At 38.7% G+C, this 19,798-nt stretch overlaps 1 protein-coding gene across 7 annotated transcripts in view; it reads right to left on the bottom strand.

Moving 5' to 3' along the window:
- Macrod2 (mono-ADP ribosylhydrolase 2) overlaps positions 1 to 19,798 on the bottom strand; it is a 2,017,257-nt gene that overhangs the window by 1,359,928 nt on the left and 637,531 nt on the right. The gene's annotated exons all lie outside the window — the stretch shown is intronic.

The following is a 19,798-nucleotide window of genomic DNA, read 5'->3' as shown; positions in this document are numbered from 1 at the left end:
CTTTAAAACAGAAGTAGTACAGACCAGAAAGACTTGACCGTTCACCATCGCGAGGCATAACTTACAATAGCCAAGATATAGAATCAGCCGAGGCGAGTGGACTTTTAAAGGTGGAATATACATACAAAATAGAAAAAGAATATCTTCGTTACTTTTTCTATTCCTAGGAAGAGAAACCATGACCAAGGCAACTTATAGAAGAAAGAATTTTGGGGGGTTATACTCGGAGAGTGAGTTCATGACCAACATGGCAGTAACATGGCAGCAGCCAGGCAGGTGTATTGTTGGAGGACTACCTGAGAACTCATACCTCTATCTACGAGCAGGAGGCAGAGCGAGAGAACAGGAAGTGTTAAGAGGTTCTAAACCTCAACACACACTTTTACTAAATAGGTCCACCAACGGGTGACCAAACACTCAAATATATGAGCCCGTGTAGGGTATTTTCATTCATATCACTACAGGAAATTATGTCATTTTCAGACAACTAGACAGAAGTGGAGATCATTCTTCTAAGTAAAAAATAAGCCAAACTCAGAAATTCAAGGACCACATTTCTAGTCATTTGTAGAACCCCGAATACATGTGTAGCGGAAAAGAGGATTTAAGAAGGGATGAGATTAAAAGGATGGAAAAAACAAGAAATAGTAATGGAAGAGAAGAAAGACAGATGTCATGTCTTCTCTTATGTGGAAAATCTGGATTAAAATAGGCAGATTAATCAATTTATATATCACTTGGAGTTCTGGGCTGGGGATAGGAGAAGGTAGTAGGAGTAAATATAAGCAAAGTACAATAACATAAAATTATAATGAAACCCACTATTTTGTACATCAACAAAATGGAAATAAAGTTATGAATAAATTTCTAATATTAAATTATATATTATATTAATATAATTTATATATAAATATTCAATAAAAACTAAACATTTTAATACTCAGTTCCTGATGCTTTATGTAGTTTAGGCTCCACTGAAAGTTTAACAAGACAGTAGTACTTCTTGTATTACCTCATAATAAGAAAGCCCTGGTGGCTGAATGTAGGAGGAGTTGGGCAAGTGAGCTTCCAAGAGACATTCTACTGTTATACTTACTCAGCAAATAAATGTGCACCTTGGAAAGCCACAGCTCCAGGGGCTTCTTCTCTGGATCGCTTCCTGCTGCTGCTGTGCCTTCTCATGTTTGCCATTGCTATATTCTTCCTGTATCTAGCATGATGTGACAGGGCATGGGAAGAGCCTCATTGCCTGTAGTCTGGTCTGATTGCTTCTTGGGAGACAGCCCACACTATTGGGCAATTTTCCTACAGATCAATATGAAGATGAACTTTCATAAAATAATACTGTTTAGATGAACTAATGATTTTTACAGAATTATGGATTTGATTTAAGTAGGTTTTGAAAGTTAGGTTAGTTGGTAGAAAGTTTAAAGAGATGGTTTAAGTTGTTTTTCCAGAAAGATATAACAAAGTTACAATTAACGCAGAATGTGCCCTCCCACCCCCCACCTTGTAGAGCACTGAGGGCTGCACAGGTGAGAAAAGGAGCACCGTGAGCTTTCCTGGGCCACAAGCACATGATTAAAGAGAAAGGTAGGCTGGGACAAGTTACTGATCAAAGAAAACATGCATTCTAGGTTGGCTCTGAGTTCCTGAATCTTGTGATCTAAGGATATGGCTATAGGTTTCAGTGTGCAACAACAAAAGACAGAATTATAAATAAAGAATAAATAATTCTCTCATGAATATAAAAATAGAGAATAGACGATTAGCCAGTTTAGATGAACAAGACTTCAAAAATTAAATATAAAATGGACGCTCTGTGTCTTGGTAAATACAAATTGTCTACAGCTAAGCATAGAGAAATCTTGCTACTATAAACTTGGCCTACTTAAACATTGCTAATCAATGACAAAAGAATTGTTGCTTTGGGGTTACAATGAACTCCTGGAGAAAAAGATATATGGGAAATGATTAGTTAGGTATGAGTTTCAAAAGAGGAATACATAATCAATAATCCTGTTGTAATGTCCCTTTGTGTAATTATTTTAATGTTTTTGAAGAATACGTTTTGTGGTGATTGTTTTTAGAGGAAATCTAACTTGTGGCTATGAGGTAATCTCTTTTTTTACATAGAGAACTCTGTCTGACGCAGTATAGAAGGCTAAGAGACAAAATAAAGTTGTTGGAGTCAAGTAACTGGAGATTGTACCATCCACCAAATACACACACACACACACACACACACACACACACACACACACACACACACATATATATGTATATATATACATATATACATACACATATATGTGTATATATATATATAAAGTTTGTTGGAGTCTGTTTGTTGAAGCTTGCTTGCTTTATTCACCAAATGTATGTATGTACATATATATATGTAAAATGGTTGGAGCCTTGTTTGTTGGATCTTTGCTCCATCCATCCACATAATACATGCATATTTATGTGTGTAAAATGGTTGGAGCTTGTTTAAGTTTGCTTCAACCACCAAATTTTGTGTGTGTGTGTGTGTGTGTGTGTGTGTGTGTGTGATTTCACCCCTTTTCCTTTTCTCCTTCTTGCTGCCCCCTAAGAATTTAAAGAGTTCAAAGTGTTTCTCACTGTGCCCAGGGAATGCGGTCCCAGTGAATCAAGCTTTATTCCCTTAGAGAAAAGCCAGCTGAGTGAGCACTTGCTGACTCATCACTCGCCCTCACCATTTTGCCCCATGGTGTTGAAGCCGGCCTTTTTGACAAAGCCCCATTATACAACCTCCTGACTTTGATCACAAGAACAGAGGACCTTCAAAAAGCAAAGAATCCAAGTGAAAAAGTGTCTGGCATCCATAGAAATCAGCCCTTGAGGTACAGGCTGATTTTGAGACTTTATTATTCATTAAGTTGGGACTTCTTGCATGGGTGTGGTGCTTCTGTTCATGATAGGTTCTAGAGATAGTTATAAAGGCTGTGAGATAGTGTCTTTTAGATGTCATAGAGAAGCTGTATCCATGGAATCTCAATGAAGTTGTTGCAAGAACTAGACAAGAACTACATAATGACACTTTTAACATATCAGTGTGAACAGGGGAAATGTCACAAAGTCTCTCCCCTAGAAAAGAAATCCAGAGAGTATTCAATAGCTGAAAAACACTGCTCTAAGGGAAAACGCCCTGATAGGCTATCTGATCCCAAGTGCTTAGCCCTAAACATATGTATATAAGAGCAACACTAAATGGACTCAGGAGGGAGGGAGGGAGGAGGGGGAAGGGAGGGAGGAGGGAGAGACAGAGAGAGAGAGAGAGAGAGAGAGAGAGAGAGAGAGAGAGAGAGAAATAACAATTAGAGAGGAAGAGATCATGAATTTGAGAGCAAGTGAGAAATATAGGAAGAAGTGGGATGGGAGGAGGGAGGGACAGGAAGGATGCACACAAACTCTCAAATTTGAAATTCTTTATATACATATATATATATATATATATATATATATATATATATATATATATCCAAAACAGAAACAAAAATAACAAAGTTTCTACTTTAAAAACTTATGCTTGGAGGGAAGAGGAATGTGAAAGATATCATGAAATGAGGATACAAGGAAGTAAGGGTCGAGGAAACAAATAAGTAGACACACATATAAATGGAATCTAGCTTACTAAAGTACAGTATGAGGATTGTTAGTAGATAATTTGCTGTTGTAGTAATGAGTTTTGATGAAGTAATACATTTACTGTCTTATTATCTTATATTTATTTTATATGCCTTATAAATATGAAATTGGTTTAAGATAGTAAGGAGGACATACATGAGCAGCATTTTGCTTTCTTCCCCTGTGAGATTACAATAGGAAGATAATCATCTAGAAGGTGGATCATCACATCACATACATAATTTTTGTTGGCTTTTCAAGTTCAGAACTAAGAAATCAACATGTAAATTCAAATCTACAACCATAATACACATAGATAGTCAAACCTAGACTTATGTGCATTGGTTGAAAAACGGATGCTACAAGAGCCTAGAGAACTCTGTATTAGATTAGGTGATGAAGAATGTCCAAACCCTGTGAAATTTTGCTAAAGGTAAAATAACAGTCAAGACCTGGATAAGTGGGTTGTTGTGCCTTCTGCAGAAGCCAGGAAGCTCAAGTACAGCATGGATTTGTTTATAGAATACTCTGTATACACAGAATAAAATAGGAAGGAGGGTGTGGTGGTTTGAATATGCTTGGCCCAGGGAGTGTCACTAGCTTTGTTGGAGTATGTGGGGCCTCGATGGAGGAAGTGTGTCACTGTGGGGGTAGGCTTTGAGACTTTTCCTTCTAGCCACCTAGGAGACAGTATTTCTGTTTGTCTTCAGAATAATCTGTACAACTCTCAGCTTCTCCAGGCCCATGCCTGTCTGAATTCTGTCATGATTCCTTCCATGATGATAATGGACTGAACTGCAGAATCTGTAAACACCCAATGTTCTTTTTACAAGACGTGCTTTGGTCATGGTGTCTCTTTACAGCAATGGAAGCCCTAAGACAGATGAGAGGAAGGAGACCAAAAGTAGAGGTAAAGAAACAGTAAGAGAGGCTAGTGGGAGAAAGAATGATGACCACTGCTTGCTTTTACTCAGATTCAGGATCTAGATTCGTGACCACTGAGAGGGATGAGGCAGAGACCATGGCATCATATTTATAAGAGTAGAGCTGTGGAGACAGACTAGATCAGTTTCACTTCTTCTTCTGCCGTCACTAGCTATAGTATTTCAGGAAAGGGATTTAGCCTCTTCATGCCTATAGTAATAGTATCTACCACAAATACTAGTCTTGAGGGGAGCAATGAGGTAGTTTTGCAGAGGGCTCCAGGAGGAACTTGGCAACCAAGAGCTCTGGGCTGAGTGATGGTCATGCTTTGTCTATAGAGGAGTATTTCTTCTTGTAGTGAGACAATCCTTAGGACACTGACACTGGGATTATAAGAGGTCAAGACCACCAGCTTGAGTCTGCAGGAGCAAGGCCTGCTCTACACTATCACATACTAATGAATTGCAGCAGCTGAGTTCCTACTCTCTCATTTCACTGATAAGATTAAACCTCATTATAAAGTCCTTTACCTAGCAGAACATTTCAGCACAATCTCAGGCCCTAGCTAGGGGGATTGAATGACTCCTAAGAGGATTCTTCCATCTAGTTCCTATGAGATATGCCCCAAAGACAGAACTATCAAGAGAGTGTGCCAGAACAGGTTTCTAAATATAGATGTTGTAGGCTTGTATGAAAACCATGCAAGACTTCAAAATGCTGTCAATTTAAAAGAACTTTGATTAAATAAAACAGGAAATTGACAACTACATAACTATATATTTGAATTATCAGAAATTCAGAGGTACAAGGAATCTGGAAAAAATACATACAATATTAATGGTACAAGAAGATAAAGGGCAAAAAGAAACCCAAGTCCTCTGTGGCTAAAGAAACTATGTAATTTAGGGGGGACTAAAAATAAGGATGTCTAGTTTCACTTTCATTTTAAAATATGACATTTTAAAATATGTGACTTACCATATTTTTCCTCATCTTTAAATCTGTGGTCCTCACAACCACAGACATTCCCATTTAGAGGAAATGCATGGAAAGTATATCAAAATTTTGCCATGGTACAGAATCTAATTGTGTTAATTGGAAAGCCTACCCCATGGATCCTACGCCTTCATGGTAAGTCCATTCTCTATGAAGGACAGAGTACTTTGTGAACCAGCTTATTTCTGTAGCTTCAGCAGATACAACTTCTGTTTTGAAAGTAAAACATGTATGCTTGCTTTGTAGACTATGACTACATCAGAGCCCAGATCAGCATGCATTGAAATACCAGCATCCATACTGGAGAATGTCACTACTGTAAGCAATTTGGTTCACCCAGAAAAATGTTTTCTACAACAAATACACAATGACATTAAATGAATATACATATCACAAATCTCTCCTCTTCCCAAAGTAGTGAGCCTAAGACTTTTGCTATCTCTCCAACCTTCATTCTGGTATGATAAAGTCCTCTGACCAAAAGCGCTTGAGAAAGAAAGGGTTATTTGACTTATAACTCCAGGTGACTGTCCATCATCGAGGGAAGTTGGAGTAGGAATCATGTATGAATATTACCATGTATGAATAGTGCCTACTGGCTTACTCTCTGGCTTGCTGACATGCCAGTGCTCAGTTTGCCTTCTCATATACTCCAGGTCCACCTAGTTACGGGTGTTGCCACTCATGGAAGGCTGTGTCAATCATTCAAGACACTATTTCACAAGCCAGTCTGATTTAGACAATTCTTCAATTAAGGTTCGCTCACCTAGGTGACTCTAGGTTGTGTCAAGTTTATAATATAAACTAACCAACACACTATCTGAACACCCATATACACATATGCATATGGATTAACAGTAAAGCAAGATTGATTACCTATGAGCAAATGGAATCAAATAAGAGTAAAATTCAGGAATAAATCAAACGTTTGCTTTACTTCCTGCTAGGTATTATTTAAGGATGGTATCAAATGTTCATTCATTGCACCCTTAGGCTTATAAAATTTGACACTTTGCAAAATATACTATCTTTTACCCTCATAAGAGCAGAAAATGCTAAAACTGTTACATGTAAGTATACCACATTCAAAACTCCACTTTCAAGAAATGTTAACCCTAATTTTTAGATTTGAAGTGCCATGATAAAACTGGATATGTGTCAAAGTGAGATAGGTGTTTAACCATATGTATAGTTATATATATTATTTTCTCATATTCCTTCTTAAGAATATTTCTAGACGAATACAGTTTAAGCTGACTGCCTTCCTTGAAGGAAAATGTAATTCTCTTTTTTTCAAATAATAGTTATCAAACCACTAACTATATTGCCTTCTTTTCTTCCCCCAAATTACAATTAACTTCAGGGAACTATAAAACTGGAAACAGCCTAGCTTGCAATGACACACAAAAAACATTTTTTATGCTGCTGTATGGTCCCTAGTATCCTACTTGTAAAGAACATGTTGTAAAGCTTTATTATTTCCAATAAAGTCTCAACAGTTTGAATACAGAGGAAACACACATCAATATTTCCCCTCTTAACACATTTACAACACGTGAATAACAGTCACTTGGGCCAGCAGTCTCAATCAAAATGAATGGTCATAAAACATGTCAAACCCATAAAATTACCACTTTATTTTAATGAGATTTAACAATAAATGAAACTTGGAAATCATCTTTGGACATATACTATATAGAAGTTGAAAAGGATGTCACTGTCAATCTGTCAGCTGAACTAGGAAGGCCAGTGTCTCCTGGAGACACTGAAGTTCTCCACACTTCTTAATTCCTGCTTTACTCCATTGTGAGACTATTACTTAAGCCACAAGGAATTATGTGCACAGATGTGCAGCATGCCTGCAACATTTTTGGGGGGAAGGCAGCAAATATCTAAGTTGGCTTGACCAGATATTTGTTGATGCTATTTTCCTGGCTAATTACCAAGCCAGTTAATAGGAGTACAGCATGAACAGTGGAGGAGATCCGGTGAAGTCCAGTTAGCTCCTTCACACATTGGGGTTAGTCTTTCTCACACATTCACTGGCTCATTATATTTTGGAGCATTTCCCTGGCATATGGTGTCACGACCATGAGTGAAGTGCTTGCTTTAAAGAAGAGTGTGCCACGGTGAGTCAAATATTCAACCCAACCTGACAAATACATAAAATAATAACCTCAGATATTGATAAGGATTATTATATCAACTAAACCATGGAAGGAAGATGCAGGGTGATGGGTGAGGATTTAGATAAGAACACCAAAGTGACTTGACTGTAAAACATCTAACCTTTCAGAATTAAAGCTAATCTTGTGGAATTCAGCAGTGCTCTGAATGTTTCAAAAATATTAGCATCCACATAAAGATGGAGTGATTATCAGCTCCATCTCCACGTGGGCAGTGTAGACACAGAGAACTTAAATACCTGCCCAAACTCAATGCCTGAGTCTGAGCCTAGCGTTGAGTTTCCAAGTCCATGTTCATAGCTTTTACAGTCTGCATGTCAATGGGAAAGACATTCGAAAGAGGAACGACATTCACTCAAGGTGAATACCAGTAGATATTTTACCTCTGATAGCCTCCATATAAAATCTGGAAAGAATACTGAACCCCAGATGAATAACCTGATGATGTAATTTCCGGGGACAGTCATACTGTATGCATGCCTGTTATCTTGAGAAGCCATTTGACTCATTTCTGCTCAATTTAACTCAGTTCTATGAATATGAGGTACGTGACTGTTTCACAACCCATTCTCTTCCAAAAGGCACACAAAACACGTGCTACATACTACACACTGCTACTCAACACACAGCTTGTTCGTTTAAGGTACGTGATTAAGAAATGGGCCAAACCCTTGGCCTAGCTTTTAATGGAAGAAATTAACTTTGGCTGCTAAGAGTAATTGCAGGAATTCTTTCTAGCCTTAAGATACTTTGAAATTTCTACCCCAAACTCCAGTGTCCCTAAATGTAGAAACTAACTGGAATGGAGAAAGTGTGCTACTATTGACAACAGAGAACTTAAGGAAGTTTAGACATCCATCCCTACCTGATGTAAAATTCTGGCTTTTCTATAACTATAGAGACAGCTGAAAGAATTGTTCCAACTAAGCAGTGTTCTGTGTCCTGCTTATTGTAAGGATTGCATTTCAATATTGTATTTCACAAGCAATGGATATTATCAAGAGGAAGATGAATGAGTAGTATAATTTGAAAACAACAGCCAAGAAATGTACTAGATATATGGAGGGAAGACCCTTTTTTATTAGCCTTTCAAGCAGAGCTACCTTTTCTCTGCTATTCCTTTGAGTTACCTACCAATAGACTGTATGGAGGAATTCCAGAACCTCCTTTACATCAAGCCCGTTCCAAAGCGAAACTCACAATCTCCCAGAGTACTTTCCCAAACAACCACACAAACTGAACTAAATTCCTGACTTCCACATTCACAAAGCATGTGACAGTACAGGAGGGTAGTCAGTGTCAGCAGAGTGGGCAGGAATGATGGAAGATGGCATGGGTGTGCACATGGCATACTAGGTCACATGAAAGACTAATATCATGCCATGAAGACAATCGATAAGCCAGGCAAAGAAAAAAAAAGAGTTTGGCATCATGTGCCATTTTGTAAGAAAGCAGGCCTGAGCAGCTGTAGAGGAAGGGGTTCTAAGCTAACCCTTTGTCACACACAGACCTTCAAATGGATAAGCAGACTCCAGCACAATACAGACACGATTCTACAGAGAACTTTGAAAATACCGTGAAGGCTTTTTCTCCTGGTTTTTTTCCCACTAAGCAGAATAAACACAGAAAGAGAAATAAATCCTTCCTCAAAATGTCACAGGTAGGAAGAGGAAAGCTTCAGAAGGCCTTAGGAAATTATAGGGCTTTCACAAATAGCATATGATTAGAAATGGGGCAAGTGCTGGGTGGTGCTGAAAAGTGAAGGAGCTAATGGGAAACACAGCACCTGGCGCAGCAAACAGACAGAGGAGCTCGGCTACAAATGTAAATAGAATCTACCGCTGTCTGCTTTGCCTGTAGCCTCAGCACACGGGAGAAGCTAAACTGATTCCCCTTCCACCTCTGTGCAAATGGGAACAGCAATCCCTGTCAGCGAGCAGCATCTGAGCAAGCAGTACAATGATAAAGCAATAATCAAGGGGTAGTAGGTAAATAGTAATAGCAGAAGTGTGTTTTCACTTGATGCTATCTTTCTAATGCTTTACTGCACGCCGTTTAGCTGTCTCCCTCCCCACCTCCTCTCTCTCTTCCTCTACCCCTCCCTCTCTCCAATGCCCTCAATGGCACTATCAGTTTTTTATCCTTTATGCTACCAATGCCAGAAGTATGGGGAAAGGACGTGCTATGGTTAAGGGACATGACTACATTTCTTAAGTTTGAAGTCATTGATTAAATGTGTTTCATTTTACCTCTTATGTTTGGCCATTCCTAAGCCCGACACAAGCACTAGGAGAGTGTTATATAGACTAGCAACTTGGCTAGTGATCTCCTTATCCTGACTCATATACTTTGTCATGGTTGCTTCAACATGCAGTTCCAAACTTGAGTAACAAACACCATCTCCCAGTTTCAGAGGCTGAGAATTCTGGATGAATTTAGCAGGATGGCTTTGGCTCAGGATGCTTCTTGGTGTTGCTGTCAAACTTGGGGATGCAAACATCTGAAAGTTTGATGGAGGCTGGAGGGTTTAGTGCAAAGGCCACTTGCATGGCTATTGCATGCACGTTTGGCTATGTAACTTCTAGCTCACGCTGTTGCTTCAGCTCTAGCTGCTCACCATATTGATCTTTCCAGAGGTGGCCCGAGATTCACAGCTTATTCCTTCTTTCTTCAACGCTGCCTATGGCATATAACTTGCCATCTTATAAAGAGTGCATTATGGGGTACTGATTTTCAAGAAAAAATGACAGTGTTCTGAGCCCCAGAACATGAGGGTGAATATATTTAGGAAAAATATGAAAGAATCTTTGTAGATAAATATAATTGAGGATCTTGATAACTAGAGATGGGAGATGGCTCAGAGTGAGCCCTAAATCTCATGAAAAGGGACCTTAAGGAAATGACACAAAGGGAGAGAATATAAGATATAAAGAGTAAAACAGAAACTGGAAATGATGTACCTTAACCCAAGAAAAACCTGGATCCACAGAGAGTTGGAAGAAGCCAGCATGGATTTCCTCATAAGACCTGTAGAAGGCACACACCCACATTGTTGTCTTTCCTATCTCTGCTCTGCAGGACAGAATGTTTGTGCTGTTTACAGACACTGAGTGCTATAATTTGTCATGTCAGCCCTAGGTGAACAGCAGTTAGTGATGCAAAGACAGAGAGATCACACATGGAAGCCAACATTACTTTAAACGTAAGCTCAGCAATTCCCCCCACTTTAGACAGATTCTGTTCACTTAAAGGACATTGGTAAGACCCAGATGCTCTCAGGGTGGGGTGGGAGATTATGTTTACACCCCTAGAGAAGAAACGTCAGCAGGTTTGCAGGCCTGTCTAATGTCTGTGGAAATTACTTCTGAAGATGTCTTTCCTCTGAAGGAAAGCTACTGCACATGTCTCAGTTAAGGATAATGAAGAATTTTCATTACGTCATACAAATGACTTCTATGTTTCCTCATATACCAGATAATGCTATAAGATTCTGAGGGACTACTGTGAAAAACATCACCAGGGAAGCTCATGGTTTATCAATGATGTGGAACTTATCAAAATTCCTATCATCAATGAAGCAGCGGGTGTACTGTGCGAGGTGAGAACTTATTTCTCCAAATGTTTGTGGGTTTTATTTTGTTGAGTAGATGGCTACAGTTTCATAAAGTGCTTATAGCACTGCTAACATGATCATAGAGCACATTCTAACAAAAAGGTCACTACACTGTGATGGGATAAACTCCAGGTCATTGCTTGTGTTGCCACTTATAAAATCCTGGGAAAGATTAAGCCATCATCCTGGGCTTCGATTTCCCTAGCTGTGAAAATATGAGGTGATCGATAAGTGGTCACTTAAATGATCATTAAAACTCCTGTGTGATCCTGATTAGTTTCAGCAACACCTTCATTTCTGGTAAAAGCTAGGCTGGAATGATTGTGTGTACTTATCTACATACATACATGCCTGGACATCAGAAAAAGACAAGACAAACCAACTATAAGGAATAAGGACACAAGGAGAATTCCCTAACTACCCTCCTTCTAATTCTGCCATAAGCTGACTTTAATTCAGGGGTAAAGTGTTTTCTTTTATCTTTATTGGCAATGGTTTTTCATTCAACGAAATATCACATCCATAGGGAGGGCTTCCCTGACCGCATAGGAAAGCTGCCTCTTCACCTTTCTACTCTGGTAGTTTGCTCTATCCTCCTGCTAGTTTCCACTGCTCTCTTAAGAGTCCTCAGTTTTGTACAAATATGTTCATTGTCTGCCTCTTTTAGTTTGAACATCAGGTCTAAGTGGCCAGGATTTCTTCGCAATAGTTCTCTACTTTCTAGAAGAGCCCCCAAGGTCAGAGCAAGCACCCAGTAAAAATGTTGAAGAAGCAAACGAAGTATGCCAATTATTTTAAAACTATCAATAAAGTCATATTCTCTGATGTCTTACGTTATTAAGATGCCATTCTTTGTCTATTCCTAACAGACTGGCAAGATAGATGCCGCGACCCAGAGATAATCATGGACAAGGAAACTCATGCTCAGAGGTTAAAGGACATCACAATGTAATTAGAATGCCAAGTTCAGGACTTTATGGATTGACCTTGAAGTTCAGTGTTACACCATGGAATCAAGCATGTTTTCCATGGTACATGGTTGGCTCTGTCAGTGTTTCTAAACCAAGTCATAAAGTGGACAGACATTTAGATTTTAAAATTAGTGATTAATTGCTAAGATAATTAATACATGTACAAATTGTCCCATGTTGCTTGCTTTTTAATCAAGTCATTTATGTTAGTGACAGACCAAAGCACGTCTTAATGTATGGGGAAAATCATTTAACTCAGTGCTTGTTACTTACTTCCGTAAGTGTATTCTGCTATATCTGCACATTAATGGCCATGGCCCCAAGATTAACCTTTCCTATTTGCTTGTTCCTGACCTCAGACTATCCTAAATTACTCAAAGCCATTCTGATGGCTTTAATTTATGAGAACACCTTCACATATTCATCTTTTAAACCTTGAAAATGATTATCGCCGCACAACTGTGGCTCTCTTTTTAATCTTAGCTGATAATTCTGATTAAACACATCCACAGGCTGATTACCCCCTCTGCGGTTAATGCCAGTGTCACTGCTAACTACTTATTTCACAGCAGGAATTGCCTTCAAGAGCACATTTACATTATTACTTGGAATTGATTTACACTGTTATTTCCTATTGATCATATAGAAAAAAAAGAAGGTTAGCCAGGGTCCTCTGAAGGCCAGCAAATGTGGGAAGTGCAGGCTTTGTTCTACACCGATCTGGTCCAACAGTTACCAAGGTACTGATTGCTTTCAAAATGTAGATAACTTCAAAAGATAGAAATAATAGAACAGATTGGTCACAAAATTGCCTGATAAGAAAACCTGTATTATTCCACTGTGTCTAAAAAAGGAGAACGTGGGTAAAAGATACACATGTGGCCACACAGGTTAGAGTAATTTGTCTTCTTACACTTTTACTGCTAACACATTTCATCAAGAGGCATGCTCGCGGTCGACAGAACGGTTTATCAGGTAAGAGTTCTTGCTGTTCAAGCCTGATGACTCGAGTTTAATCCATGTTTACTTCATTGTGGAAGGAGAGAACTGACCTTCGAAAGCTAGCCTCTGTCTTCTACAACTACACCAAAGCTACAGCATGCACACATCCATGTTCTCGAGTTCTCTTTTTTTGTTCCCTCGTTAATAATAGTAAAACTTATTAAAGATTTATAAAAAGAAGCATACTGGGTGATGTAATATCGTGCTGATGACAGCAACAGAACTAGCTTTTCAGATTTCGGAACTGTGGAGCTCCACCTTGAGAGTGGCTGTGTTGGTTTCTAACAGTGGCCCTAGTGATGAGAGAGAAAGCGCATAGGCAATTGCTAATTCTCCCAGAAAATACGTGTGAAGAGCCTATTCTTGTGACAGATGCTGTGCATGCCAGACCAATGGGACTGTTGTAACTCTGCCCTCCTTAAACTCTAACTGTTGGGGAGGACTAGCAATGAAGAGCTAAGCAAATATAGGCATTATTACTAACTATGGAAATACTACAAAGGAAAAGAAGATGCTGGAATTCTTTTTCAAGGAAGCCCTAGTCTAGTAACCAAAAGGATGTCTGTGTTACAGAGCCAGGAGGGTGGCAGTGAGATTGCTGCTTGGTATTCTACTCCACTATAGGGCAGTGGCCCTCAAACTTGAGCATTCATTAGAGTTATACAGTTAACTGAGCCGCAGAGCTTCTAACTCAGTTTTTCTGGAGTAAGGCATGACGATTCGCTTTGAAACTGCATTTCAAGACCTTCTAATCTAAATATTTCTCAATTCTGCATCCATTGTGAGGCTCACTAAGGGAATAAAGTACATTCACTGCTTAGTATATAAGGAAATAACTGTGAATATGAAAAAAAAAACAGGCTCAACTGGAAGTTGAAGTTCTAAGGAAATGAACCAGTAACGGTGTTTATGAAAGACAGTCACATCCTCATCTTCCAGAAGGATGGTGATGATTTTATATTCTTCAAAAGCGGTTTTTTCTCTTTAAGTACCATGCTATTTAATTATGGAATTGGCTTGTGAGAGCCCTCAGGTCTCCATCAAAGGCTGCAGAGTCGCCCTCTTCCCAGCATGCCCACTTCACTGCTTTCACAATCAAGCACCTGCTGGGACAGCTGGGATGGCCGAAATCAGGTCACTTCCGCAGTGGACTAACTCAGAACCACCTTTTGAGTTGCTTACTCCCAATTATAAATTTCCTCAGGCCTGAAGACCCCCTTTCAGCACACTAGCTAGCCCCATGGACGAGGCAGGGGATGGAGGTTTGTGGCCCAAACTCTGGTGTTTTTAACTGACTTTCCCGACAGAGACTTGACTTATTCACTTCTTAGTTCCAGTTCAATACAGAAAAAGTTTTTTCTCATCAGATAGTTTTTTCCAAGATGGGCTAGATACATGAAAGATTTGAAGAGGCTCAGATAATCCTCCTAAAGACACATTTACTTGAGGCACAATATATAAGGAAATAGATAGCAGGTAGGTATTTTTCTGCTTTGTCAACTCTGATCAACTATATATGCTTAATAAAATTAAAAATGTTTTAATAAATTATGCCTTTATAATTTGTTACAAAGTAGGTCATAATAAACCACCAAAGACTAGATAGCACATGATTCAGACATGCCAATCATACCCCTGCAGGAATTAGTCAACTCAGTCACACCAAAGCAGTCATAAACAATATAAGAACAAATCAGCATAGCTGGTTTCTAATAAAACTTTATTTACAAAAGCAGATAGCAGGATTGGATCTCACTGTCAGTGATACTCCACTTAGTTCATGATTCCTGGTTACAATCAAGGCTCTACTCTGGATTTCGCTTGTTACTGGTAACAGCATATTTGATTTCTCTATACCTGAATCTTTCTTTATGTTGGAAATAAATTATCCTTACTTGTCATGTTGCATCTTCATAAAATTTCAAAGAACTGACAACCTTGTATTTCAACATGCTACCATTTCTTGATGAAGAGCACCAGAGAAGTACTAATTACTACCAACAGTACCCTTTAAGCTACTATCATCAGATTATTTCTGCACCTGGGAATAGAATGAGGATACTAATTCATACCACTCATTCAACCAAATTATGTTATAGTATGCCATCGTAGGCATTCCTTGAAATCAATAATGTAACACCAGAAGTTGGATCTGAACATTGCTCTTTGATGCCTTAAAAAAATAAATGAAAGATACAAAAATATTATACACATTGATTTAATATTTTTATATTTATCTTTGATGCTTATTCAACCCTGAAAGAACTTGGGAGTACTCTAAGAAAATATAATAGACATGGGTTATGTTGAAAATCAACTGAATTTTATTTTCACTTCTTCAGGAGAAACTATTAAGAGTAAATTTCTTAGGAGACTTTAGAACTATGCATAAGTTGAAATAGTTTTAAAATGCAATGAAAAATTGACACTAATTCTATTTTTTAGGAATATTAGTACAACTTTTCTTTCATGTTCAAGCATTCATCAATTCAGTATCAGTTTTCCAGTTTTAATCATTCATTTGACAGGTGTTTCTCTAGTGTCTGTAATACTAGAAGGTGCTGGGAAGACTTCTCAGAGAGTAAAGTACTTGCCACACAATCAAGACCTGAGTTTGGGACCAGTTAGCCATAAAAAGAGCCAGTTGTGATGATATGCAATGGTGTAGCACTGGAGGACTGGATCCAGAGGTATCCCTTGAACCTGCTGGTCATCCAGCCTGTCCTGCTCAGTGAACTCTTAACCAATAAGAAATTCTATCTTATAAAACAAGGGAGGTGACTCATATGGACAAGACATGAAGCTGTCTTCTAGGTCTATATATACACAACTATGAAATGTGTATGACAAGCCAACGAAAGCATCATGTAAAGTGTGAACATGCAATACACTGAATGAAAAAAAGGTCACTTGTAGTTGAAGTGATAAGAGTATCATTCCTAACAGAGGTGTTACCTGAGTTGAGTCTGAAAAATAAGTGGGAAAGATCAAAGAGTTAGCTTTTTAGACAATGACAAGCTTACATAGATTCATAGAATCAAGTTGGGAGCAAGTCATACCATTCAAGACATTTTAAGTGGTTTAAGATATGGCAGGACATTGTGGGAAGCCAAATAAAATTAGGTTAGCAGATGTTTAACTGAGTGTAAGGCCCTGAGTTTGGTCCTCAGCTCCAGAGGAAAAAAAAGGCAAAATAACAGATGTTTAACTTTACTTAAGAAAAATAAGGTGTCAAAGGATTGGAGTTTATTTTTATTAATTTTCTCAAGAAATACCTTTCAAGCTTCTTTATGTGTTGGGCATTTTTTAGAACCTGTATGGATATAACAAAACAAAGGAAATAGATCCCAACTCCAAAATCTATACCCTTCCTCTGCTATGGGGAGATATTACCAAAAACAGAAGTAATAATATATTATATTTGAAGTTAACATGCTACAGACAAATATAAACGATGCAGAGGAGCAAAGATAACTGCATCAGCCAAGACAACACCTGAGGATACAGTTAACAAGGGTGTGAAGAACATTGGAGAAGAAGGCATGAGGATGTCTAGCTACTTCTAGACAAGGAGATAGTAGTCTCTAGGACTGAGGATCAGCAACAGAACCTATGAGAACATACAGAAGAAGGCCACAGCAGACAAGAAGGTCTCAGTCATGCACAGACTTGCTATAACTGAAATAAGGGACATAAACCCACTAGCACCATGCAAAATGAATCGCAAGATAGAAGGTTTGAGAAGAAGGAATTGCAGCTAAAACGCTATAAACCATTTTCCAGAAGAAAAGGTCCTGAACAAAATCATTCATTCGATACTTCATTCTTTCATATTACGGAACCACAAAATTAGGACACTATATAAGAATGACAGCAGTGGATAAACTTTTCTTGGCCACACGTGAACAAAATTCTAGAAGCTTAGACAGTCTAAGAACAGGGGAATCACCAAAAAGCCTCACTGCAACAAAGTGATGACAGGACACCCCCATGGCTGTACAGATGGCCCTCACAGTTCAGTCAGCTCTCTGTGGTTATCCTCTGGAGGCTCTCAAACAGAATTTTATACAGCTTGGAAGAAGATATAGGAGAGTGGATGGAATCTCAAGCGGGCATCTAATGACTCTCCCCACCCTCCTACTATGAAGCACAGTCCACAGGACCAATCTTGAGAGCCTGTTGTAGATTTATCATGACTTCTCTACTTAAAATGGCAATGGCTGTTAGGCATGGAGGACTGAGTTCTACAACAGAGAGATTTAAACCCCCTTCATGTTAAAAAGCTTCTATACAGAGATACACACTGTAATTTGATTACAAATATAAACGCAAGTCTAATCTCACAGAAGGGACCATTCCTTCTGTTGAAATTACATAAGAAGCCCTTGGTCCACTTCCTAAGAAACAGCATTCAGTGCAATTCCAGCCAATATTCTTGCCACCCATGACTTCTTTTGAGAAAAGTGATTGTTAGTTTTGTGTCGAAAGCAACCACTCAAACATTCAGGCAGTGAAGGAAAGGGAAAACAACGAGGGGCTTTTCATTCCAGCCATCATGATAAGGCACCAAACACAGACTACAAGAATAATTAATTCAAATACAACCATTTGTGGATAAATTAATTTAGGAAGCATAGGAAAGCAGAAAGCAGTCCAAAATGACCAATATTTTCTGTAACCCAGACAAAATCATTTTCAAAACAAATTGCTGGTGCATGAAGATATCATCACTCGTGGCTGGATGGTTGGCTTTAGTACCCCTATAATGATGAACCCACTGTCTCAGAGGACAGATAGGAGCTAGTCTCTGCTGTCAAACTGTCACCGAATTATTAAATATGGAGGGGAAAATGACCCAAACAGTATGTAATGAGCTCCCTTTTCATTCTCTCACTACAAAAGCACATCTGTGGATTGTTAATGACTTTAAAATGGAGGAACCAAATTGAAGAGAAAGAAAACTATCTCTCAGGGATAGGGAAAAGGAAAATGAACACACAATGTTTATAAAGGATAATTTAAAATATAAGGCCTTGGGAAAGTACTGGGAAACAGTATAAAGTGCAATACAAGTGTGAGCTATCGTTACTCAATTTCACATTCCTTTTACCGTCTTACTATCGATCATTAATCTTTTAAAGTACACATAATATCAAGACACTCTCATTGATAACGCATGTCTGATTTTTATGAGGTGGCTGCCATGCTGGACTTCTATTTTCTATTCCACGGTATGATTCTTTATTAGAGATGCTTAGTTAAGGATAATGCTGCTGTGATGAAGCACCATGACCAAAAGTAAACTAGGGAAGAGAAGGGCTTATTTTGCTTACAGTTCAATATCACAATTCATAATCAAAGGGAATCAGGGCAGGAACCTGGAAGCAGGAGATGATACAGAGGCCATGGACGAGTGCTGCTAACTGGTTTGTTCCCTGGAGCTTACTCAGCCTGCCTTTTTCTTTTATAACATTCATGACCACCAGTCTAGGAGTCACCCCACCACAATGGGCTGAGTGTTCCAACATGAAGCACTGATTAAGAAAATGCCCAATCAGGCTTGTCTGTAGCCTGATATTATAAAGATAATTTTTTTGTTGAGGTTCCCTCTTCTCAGATGACTTCAGTTTGTGTTGAATTGACATGAAATCATTTCCTTCAGTTGCAATATAAGGACTGGAGTTAGGATCTCAGCTCAGTGGAGTTCCATGCTGAGTCCTGTAGGCTGATTCTCCATTTCCAGTGTCTTGGTCCACAAGATGCACTTGCTTCAAGATACTTCTGCTCAAACCACAAAGCCACATACCATACTTAAGCTCAAACACAGGGTTTGAATATGGCAACTTCTACCACATCCACAGACATCTACATCATCCAAGGTACTGATCCCTGTCCCTTGATGCTTGACACTATGCAAATTCTGAATAACTTCGAAATCAATTGAATGGCCATCAATGGGAATGGAATATCTTGTACACAAACATGTCAAATAGCAAGTAAGTTAAAAAAAGATTCCCACATTTCTTAGATAATATCCTTAAACCATCAATTTTACTCCATCCTGTGTAAAGATTCCAAGCTTATCCGTGTTCATAAAGCCCAGAGTGGAAGAATTTTATGTCTGTTTTCATACAGAGAAAACAGTGAATTTAAAAGACTACCACACGTATTACTTGGTCTTAAAGTAGTTGATCTGCTCATTCTCACAATGGTACAGGTCAGCTGCATCTGACAGGTAGCATCAGGTTAGACAGATTAAAGAATCACATTTGTCAACATGGGCTGTATCATCCCAGAAGGAAATCACCTTTAATACTCAAGACCTTGATTTCTACGGGTCAAAGTGAGAACTCTCAACACCACTGTACACCCCCACCCACACCCCCACCCAAACACACGCTTTTAAAATTTTCCTTTAAAATAAAGTGCTCTATGTCACCATTCACAGATGGCCT

Source organism: Rattus norvegicus, chromosome 3 (assembly GCF_036323735.1).
Source record: "Rattus norvegicus strain BN/NHsdMcwi chromosome 3, GRCr8, whole genome shotgun sequence".
NCBI lineage: Eukaryota > Metazoa > Chordata > Mammalia > Rodentia > Muridae > Rattus > Rattus norvegicus.
This window is presented reverse-complemented; position numbering and strand designations above follow the sequence as displayed.